This window comes from Parasteatoda tepidariorum, chromosome 11 (genome assembly GCF_982258835.1).
Source record: "Parasteatoda tepidariorum strain Cologne lab strain chromosome 11, Ptep-v5.0, whole genome shotgun sequence".
Lineage (NCBI taxonomy): Eukaryota > Metazoa > Arthropoda > Arachnida > Araneae > Theridiidae > Parasteatoda > Parasteatoda tepidariorum.
This window is the reverse complement of record NC_141765.1, coordinates 100,966,354-100,976,182: the sequence shown is the minus strand read 5'-3', so window position 1 is coordinate 100,976,182 and position 9,829 is coordinate 100,966,354. Positions and strand designations below refer to the sequence as shown.

General features: G+C 37.8%; 2 pseudogenes; both read right to left on the bottom strand.

Moving 5' to 3' along the window:
* LOC122270358 (uncharacterized) lies at nucleotides 1-651 on the bottom strand (annotated as a pseudogene).
* Nucleotides 652-8,210: 7,559 nt separating this feature from the next.
* Nucleotides 8,211-9,491, bottom strand: LOC147802037 (uncharacterized; annotated as a pseudogene).
* Nucleotides 9,492-9,829: the final 338 nt, after the last annotated feature.

The window sequence follows — 9,829 nt, the reverse complement described above, 5'->3', positions numbered from 1 at the left end:
TCAGGGTTTTTCACTAATCTCATAGCACTTTGGGTTGTCCATTTGTAGGACTGGTATTGTAGAAATACACTGTAATTCTCTTAAAAGATTACCTAACCAAATGGCCACCTTTGCAGCTTGACTAGCTGCAACAAATTCAGCTTCAGTAGTTGAAAGAGCAATGCAGTTTTGTCGTTGGCTCCTCCATGAAACAGCACCACCATTAGATAGGAAAATCATTCCTGAAGTGGATCTTCTCGAAAGAGGATCTCCTGCATAATCAGAGTTAGTATAACACTGAAGAGTAATCTGAGAATCTTTCTTACTTTGGAACAGAATCCCACATTTTTCAGTTCTTTTCAGGTAACGCATAATTCTTTTGGTCATATTCCAGTGCACCTGCTGAGGCTTGTCTAAGACCTGAGATAACACTCCTACTGCATACGATATATCAGGCCTGGAAACAATTGCTAAGAACATCAAGCTACCAATAGCTTCACGATAACGCACAACAGCTGGGAGGGGTTCTGATTGATCAGTGGTAATACTACCTTTTTCTATTGGAGTACTTACTGAATTGCACTCATTCATTTCAAACCTATTCAAAATTTTCTTACAGTAAGCTTCCTGGTGTATAAATATACCACCATCATCAAGGCATTCAATTTGCATACCTAGAAAGTAGTTGGCCTTACCAATCACAAAACTAAAATCACTTTTAAGTTTCTATAAGAATTGTTTTACAACACTTTCATCTAGCGATGCAATTATTCCATCATCAACATACACAATGAGATAAATTGATTTCTCATCATTCAAAAACAAACAGGGATCTGAGTTTGATTGTTTCAAACCACAATTCACAGCGAAACTTTTGAAGAGTTCATTCCAAACTCTTGGAGTTTGCTTCAATCCATAAATGCTCTTGAGCAATATACAGACTTGTTCAGTGTACCATCTTCAAAGCCCTCAGGTTGATACATGTAAATATCTTCTTGCAAATCTCCATAGAGAAATGCAGTTTTGACATCAAATTGAATTAGTTTCAGCTTATTAAATGCAGCAATACTGAGTACTGTTCTGATGGTATCCCAACGCACAACAGGACTAAAGGTTTCTTTGAAATCAACACCAACTTTTTGGCTGTAGCCTTTGGCGACGAGGCGTGCTTTAAAACGCTGAACAGTCCCATCAGTATTTTTCTTTACTTTATAAACCCAGCGACTAGCAATCGCTTTTCTGCCTTGAGGTAGATTCACAAGCTTCCAGGTATTGTTGGCTTCTAAAGAACTCATCTCTTCTTTCATAGCTGCAAGCCACTCATTGCTTTCTTTTGAAGCAATAGCCTCTTTATATGTTTCAGGCTCTGTATATTCAGCTAGAAGAACACAATTGTCATATCTTGCTGGTTTCTTTATCAGTGACCTGTTTCGCAAGTTTATCTCTTGCTTATCAGATAAATTTTCAAAATCTACTGGATCAGATGAATCTTCTCCTATTTCCTGGCTCACATCTAAATCTTTCTTGTCAGAGGGTCTGATGAATTCTATATCTGATTCATGATTAATTGATGGTTCGTTGACATCATTACACGACTTCTCATTCTGAGGTATCATAGAGCAATAGGATTCATTTTGAAAAATAACATCTCTACTCAAAACGATTTTGTTTTGATCCTTTACCCTAACTCTATAGCCATCTTTATTGCCGCAGTAACCAACAAAATAGCCGGAAACACTTTTCGGATCCCATTTTTGCCTTCGCTGCTTAGGAACATGCACGAAGCACTTGTTTCCAAATATTTTCAAGTTCGCTATATCAAAAGCGCTGCCTGACCAAAGTTCAATAGGAGTTTTATTCTTCTGTCTAGTTGGACCTGTTCTATTTAAGACATATACTGCAGTGCTTTACTGCCTCCGCCCACAACTTTAGAGGAAGACATTTATGATGAAGGATAGATTTAGCAGTTTCCACTATAGTTCGGTTTTCTCTTTCTGCAGCACCGTTCTGCTCTGGGGTGTAAGGCATAGAGTATCTGATATTTATTCCCCTATTTTGCAACATTTCACAAACCTGAGAATTTTTAAACTCTCCTCCTCCATCACTGAGAAATTCTTTAACAGTATGACCTGCAATTTTAGCTTCATTTAAGAAGATCTTGAGACAATTCGGCACTTCAGACTTTGCCTCCATGAGGAAAACTCTACGAAATTTTGAGAAATCGTCTTTGAAACACACAAAATAGCGAGATCCACTTATTGACTTCTCCTGCATAGGTCCACACACATCTGCGTGTGTAAGTGCTCCAGTTTCTGTTGGTCGACAAGGTCTGTCATGAAATCTCCCACGTTGTTGTTTACCATACAAGCATCCTTCACAAGATTCCTTACTTTCACAGACTTTAATTCCCTTTCGACCAAGAAACTCTTTAACGTAAGTATTGTTTTGATGACATAATTTCTCATACCATAGTTTCTCATACCATAGTTGAAAGGACTGATCTGCAGAAGCAACATATATTTCAGCAGACATTAATGGACACACAACTCTCATTTTTAAAGCATATAGTCTATTTGTCTTAACGCCTCTTAAGCGTACACTTCCATCTTTTGTGAAAAAGCATTCTTTTCCTTCAGCTTGAAAAGCAAAACCTTTTTCAAGTGTCTGACTAACAGAAAACAGATTTCTGCTCACATCAGGTACATACCATACTTCTGAGAAATGGTTGCTGACCCATTTTCCATTTGCTTTCATTTCAACATTTACTGTTCCTTGTCCATAAGCTAAAATTGTGTTGTTGTTGCCGACATGCACTGGCTTTGAAAAGGGAAACTTCTTAAAATCGAGAAAATAATTTTTAAAACTGGTCATATGAGCTGACGCTCCACTATCAGCTATCCAGAGTTCGTTTTCCTCCACTCCTTCAACACACACAAATGCATCACCAGAGGCTTTCAATTTATTTGCCTTTCAACAGTCTTTGGCAGGGCTCGAAGAAAGTCAGAAATTTTACCTGTCCCCGAGGACGGCTTGTTCAACAAGGTCCCTCGTGTCCCTTAGAATTCGAACGAGCTAGCTAAGTAATTCGAGAACGAATACTCGCAGTGGAACAACGGCCGAGAGTCTATTCCCTGCGTCGAATTCTTAAAAGGTCTACCATCTAACACCAAATCATCAGCTTTATAGTACCTGCTCTGCACCTCTTCGTGGTACGAGGGAGTAACACCTTGGGTGGCTAACGCAGACAGAGGGGACGGTAGACCGAAGACAGCCAATTGGGCAATAGATCCTCAAATAATAAGAAAGCTCGATTTATTCATAAGAGCTGGTTCACTCAAGACCTGAACGAAATTTCCCAATCGAGGCTGACTACAGAGCCTTTCAATCAAGGAACCCTGACGAATACGAGTTGTATTCTGGATATGAGCAGCGACGAGGAAGGGGATTCGATCCCGGAGGATTTTAACGAATCTTTTGATCTGTCAAGGAAGGAATGGGCTAAGTCGGTTGAAGAGCTGAATGAGCGATTTACGAAATTTACAAGTGACTTTTATAATAAAAAACTTGATGCACTAAAAATCAGTGAGTTACTAAAAATTGCTCTTTCTCATAATAATCTTTTTGTGAGTCAATCAGAGGTTCTGGCCTATACAAGAGGGCTCTACGACGAGGCACAAAAAACTCTCAAAGAAGTGGTAGAAAAAAGTGCGAAGAAAGTGCAAAAATCTTACGCAGAAATTGCGAAGAGCGGAACCAAAACAGGAGCCTCAAAGGTGGCTCTGAACCACGTGCTGGTTGTTCGTCCGGCTGTCCCGTGCACCTCCGAAGAGACTGAAAAAACCTTAAAAGAGACCATTGACACAGCAGCGCTTGCTATTGGCGCCAGAAACATAAGACCAATCAAGGAAGGCGGGATTGTAGTTCGAATGGTGTCCAAGAAAGATGTTAAGAAAGTTCACGAAGAAATCGTGGACCAGGGACTAGATACCAAACTGAAGTGCTCATTGCCGATAAAGAAATTTCCAAGAGTCATACTCTTCAATGTTGACAAAGAAATGGAAAAAGAAGAGCTAAAGCAAAAGCTAAGCGACCAAAATAATGAAATGGTAGACGACAAATTTGAAATCTGTTTTCCCATAAAATCCTTAAATGGTACCAACTGCGTTATTCAAACTGACCCAAGTGTTTTTAAGAACATAATGAGAAAAGGAATACTAAAACTTGGATGGTCTATAAACCGAATCAAAGAATACCTAAGATCCCTTAGGTGCTACAAGTGCAACTGCTTCGGACACATGGCGCGAGACTGCACTAAGGAAGAATGCTGCGCAAATTGCGGCGACGAAGGGCACAAAAGAAATAACTGCAAAAATAAGAGCAAATGCGTAAACTGCGAGACAGCAAACCGAAGATTTGGCCTAAAGCTAAACATGAATCACTCAGCAAACCAAAGAACTTGCCCATCGTTCCAAAGAGCAATAGCAGCCCTGCGAAAACACATCAAATATTGACCCACTTTTTGTGAGCCGTTCTAAGCAGGGACGGATCTACTTAAGGGCTTTTTGGGCTGCAGCCCAGGGCCCCGTGGATATAAAGGGCCCCAGTCCCCACTGGAAACAATATGTGATATTTTGAATTAAAAAAAATATCTAATATTAAAAAAAATATATATTATAAGGTAGGCAACCCTGAGATCAATCAACCCATGCATGTGCGCGTCTATCGAACGGAACAGGGAATTACACGTCGCTTGTTTTTGGTCAGTGTATTTTTTCGCGTCTATTATGGGGGACTTCCCGCAGCGCCGCTTAACGCCCGATGCAATTTTGTTTTTTTCCCACACTTCTGTTCTCGTCGTCAAAGTGACAAACTTGTTTAGTTTACTAATAACTGTCTTGACTACCAGAAACCCCCTGATCCCACTGAAAACTATATTGGTGTTCAGCAGCAAGAGGACGGTAATACCGAGGCGGAAAGAAATTTAGAGAATATTAAGTTTGAGAAATATGTTGACGTGGGCTTGTGGTCAGAATTGCTAAATAATGATTTTATTAATGACATACTCTCACATGAAATGACTGATTTTCAAAATAAAGATCCGAAAAATATATATTCAGCTTCAATATAGAAATGCAAAGAACAAAACAGAACATTTTCAAATAGGTATTTCATTAAGAAAATGAAAAATGGTCAATCATTGGAAAGATCTTGGTTATGTTATTCAATCAGGGTTGGTACTGTTTTTTGTTTGACTTGCAAACTTTTTTCTAAAATTTCTTCTCAATACACAACCGAATTTTCTGATTGGAAACACATAGGAACTTGTTTAGAAAATCATGAAAATTCTAATGAATATAAGAAATCAATGTTAGTGTGGTTGACACGTGAAGGCAACAAGTTATTTGTGAAGGCAACAAATTAATTGTATCATTAAAAGACCTCGTGAAAAACATAAGGCACCAATCAGATCAGAAGCTAAAGGAATACGGAGAGAAAGCTAAAGAATTAAGTACTAGTGTGGGAATAGACTACAATGACATAAACAAGAGACGCATTACTCCAAAATTTTCAGATAAGTCTACAGATAAATTCTCAGTATACGGAGCAGAAAAATTTAAAAGAGACACTTTAAACGTTGCGTTGGATAAGCTGATTATGGATTTAAATAAAAGGAGTCAAGTCTATGAGATGTATAACAAGAAATTCAAATTTTTAATGGATTTGCAAGACAAAAATATGGAAATCTGGAAAGTGTACGTAATAATAATGATTATTATCCAGATGACGTAGACGAGCATTTAGTGAATGAGTGCATTCAGTTAAAATCTTATTTACTTCAGTCTAAGCCAGAGTCTTACACCTCTTGCAGTGAAATTTTTATGCTAATTTATGAAAATAAATTTGTTGATGTTTTCCCAAATTGCTACACTGTCTTAAAGATTTTTTTAACTTTTGCCAATTACTAGCTGTGAAGCTGAGCGCTCTCTCTCCAGGATGTCATATATAGAAAACAAATATAGGACAACAATGTCGAACCATCGACTAAATCATTAATCAGTTCTTTCCATAAATTGTGATTTAACGAAGGACTTACAATGTGATGAGTAAATAAAGGAATTTGCAACTCCAAAATGCAGAAAGGTTGCTTTATAATTTATATAACATAACTACACATAACCTGTCTATTTCTTTTGCAATAATGTTGTACAGTTGCTGTTTGTATAGACAAAAAAAATAAATAAATAAATAAGATTAATTTACTGTCCTATTTTTTTCTATATACTTATCTACATTCCTATAGAAAACAGTTTTTTGACAAAACGGCTATTAGGGCCCCAAAGTAGTTTCAGCCCAGGGCCCCACAAATTCACGATCCGCCCATGGTTCTAAGGCGTCCTCCACCCCTTCCTGGGGCGTTAATGCTGTAATTAATTTTATTTAAATCTGTTTCCTTTGTTTGATTACCGAGTTGGTGGTCCATTTTGTTGTATAATCCATTTTGTTGCATATTTAATAAAGTTCTAAGGGGTTTCGTAATCTTCCAGTCAGAGGGTGCCTCGATGGGTCGTGGCGGTCGTCTCTCGGTGCAACATTCCTGGTGAGTCGTTCGCAGCCGGCACCGCCGCACCCGTCTCGGGCTTGTCCCTTCGGCCTCCTCTGTCCGTCGAACGACAGTGTTGCTCTCGTCGGGCGTGACTCGGGGCCATGGAACCACGTATCCATGCACCACTGGGTCCTCCGACTGATTCGAGGTTTGCAGCTACGATAGTCTTCACGTATTTCCCGGATGTCCCGCTATGGGACGGGTCGGGGTTAAGCCAAGCTTGTTCAACAAGGTACCCGTCCTCCTTTGAAACTAACCCGTAGCTTATAATTAAATAAAAATATAATTTTCTCTTATTTATTACAACCATGATTATAAATTGCACAATGAATTAGTAGTTAGTAGGATTACAAATACTGGGTTACTAATAGTAAAACCTAGTATTTCTTTTATGAAATAGTTTAAATGACATAGGTCAAGTTATCTGGAATGTCAATTTATCCGAGGGTACAGTAAAACTTGTGTAAGTTGATCACTTGTGGTGCATTGTTTCAGTGGTCAACTTATAGAGGGGGTGGGTCATTGTTTACTTTTTCTTTTCCTATATCATGTTGCTATATATTGAATTTTTTTTTTTACTTGACTTAAAAATTTTATTCAGAAAATATGCAAATGAATATGTTAAGAAATGTATTTAAACCTGAATGAACTTCAATTTGATACATATAATTCTAATATTTAACTAATTTTTTTTTAAAAATTATTTGGTTAGTTATGCATGTGAAGTGTTTAATAAATATAATTTCTTAAAATATCAGAACACGAAAACATGTAATTTGAAATCTTTCACAAAAGAAAATTATTTGGAAACTTTAAAATTTATTTACTACACTTAAAGATCAAAGATTCAGAGTATTCATTTATTCAAATGCTGACTATTGCAACAGGAAGAGCAACTTTTCAACTAACACACCTGTTTTCAATGAACGGATGAAAGAAATGGTAAAAAGCTGACTCCTTACAGTTTCCCCTGATGGTCAACTCACATAAGGGTTTAGATTAGTTTTTTACACTATTTCACCAAACAAGTGAAATTTTAACATACATTACCAAAATGCCAGAAAATTTTCTGAATTTTTTTTCTGGTCAACTTATGAGGTTTTTAGAATAGAATTTCATAATACTCCTAGATAAAATTGACTTATTTCAGTGGTCAACATACAAGATAAACAGGTGGTCAAGTTACAAAGGTTTCGCTTCTTTATATAGGAAAAATTCCGTTCTTGATAATTGAGGTCAACTTATGCAGGTGCCCAACTTACAAGGGTGGTTAGTTAGTTAGTTAGTTTTTAGTTATTGGCGCAAGAGCCAGTTGTGGCTATATCGCACCTACAACTTGGTTTTTATTAAATATCTATATTGATGTATCAAAACCAATGGCTTTGAGGTATGAGAAGATGTTGTCGTGGGGACTGTTAACAAGGGTGGTCAACTTGGCAGGTTTCACTGTACTTCCTTTTTTAAATGAAACAAATATGACGTTTGCCAGTTCCACAATCAAGCCAACGATTTACAGTGGTTTCTGCACAGAAATCCGAAAGGAATTTTCCATTTAGGTGGATTGTCATAATTGCGTTTAACGCTTCTTGTATAAGACCAGTACGTAATGTGTTTTTTTTGTAAGCTCATTGCTGAAAAGCCTCTTTCAACCACTGCAGTACTCCCAGACAGAGAAAACATCAATTCCACCAAGCGCAGTATGTTGCTGTATTTCTAGATTAGAGGGTCATTTTAGAAGTGAGGCGCTAGACTCTTGTAAGATAACAAAAATTTAAAATGTATCACGAATTTTAACGGAAAACTGGCCGTCCGCGCGGACGCCGGATTCGAGATATTTGTTGTCCGCAGGGAATTTTTGACCGCCGAGGACGGGCGGACGGGTGGTTTTTCGAGCCCTGGTCTTTGGCAATGTGCCCTGTTTTTCTACAAGGGTAGCATTTTCTTTCCACTTTCTTTGGAGCTTTTTTCTTTGTTACAAGAAAAGCTGTAGAATCTGACTTCTTCGGTGGCAATCTCATTTCAATTAGACGAAGTCGTTCTGTCAGCATACTTATAGAACGATCTTCAATTGGAATAGACTCCCATACGCTCTTGAACTCAAAGTACTCACATGGAAGGGTTGACATGATTCTACTCATTAGTAGCAAATTTGGAAGAGTTGTCTTAGCAACTCTTTTAAGTTCTTCGTTAAGTTCACTAAAATTCTTTTGCAATTTGGCAATATGTGTGACAACATCATCATTTGCATCCCTTTCACAGCGAAAGAATTGTTCCATTAAGCGATGGAGCCTTTGACCCGAGCTTTGCTCATAAATAGAAAGTAACTTTTGCCAAATACTTATCGCACTGTCGCATGTTGCTGTGAGTTCAACATTTGCATCATCCATGCTGCTATTTTAAAACAAGTTGTGCTAGAGAGTCATTCTTCATGAAAGATTTTCTGTTCTTTTCATGAAGCGCCTTTGCTTCCGTTGTTGCATTTTCGGAAAGAGCAGGACATACCTGCTCACCAGTTATTAAATCATGAACATCGTGATAACGAAGCAAAAGTTCAATCTGACGTTTCCATTTACTCCAGTTAGAAGCACCAACAAGTTTGTCGACATGAGCTTTAAATTCCATTGTTAAAAAAAGGTGTTAGTCCTAGGAATGCAACACAGCATGAGTTTCACTTCCAGTAAGCCTAATCAAAGCTTTCCCTAGCTATCTTTCTAAATGTCAAGTTAATCCGCGTTACTGGGCCCATAACCAATTATAAATAATTCACATAGACATTAACAGTTGACATAAATTTATTAGATACTAGATTAAATAATTAAGAAACAAATTAGCACACAGCTGGCACGCAGCTTGTTTGTGAACACACAGATCTACAAGCAGAGAGGCGTTGCCAAAACACAAAAATACAAAATAGGTAAACGATTAAAAGGTTTTAAGGATTTAAAGGTTTTGATTATAATTTTAACACTCTCAAATACTTTCTGGGCTGCGGATCGCATCGGCCTAATCAGAATCTACAAAGCGTTGATATTATCACGCATAGATTACGCTTGCGCAGTCTATGGCACTGCAACTGCCTCAAATTTGAAGCTGTTAGATGCAGTGCATCATACTGCGATGCGAATCTGTAGCGGCGCATTTCGAACGTCCTCAGTCGAAAGCTTATATAGTATATGTAATTTATCCGCACTCTATTTTCGGCGTATGCAGCTCTGTCTTACATTTTACTTTCGTGTTATGTCATTT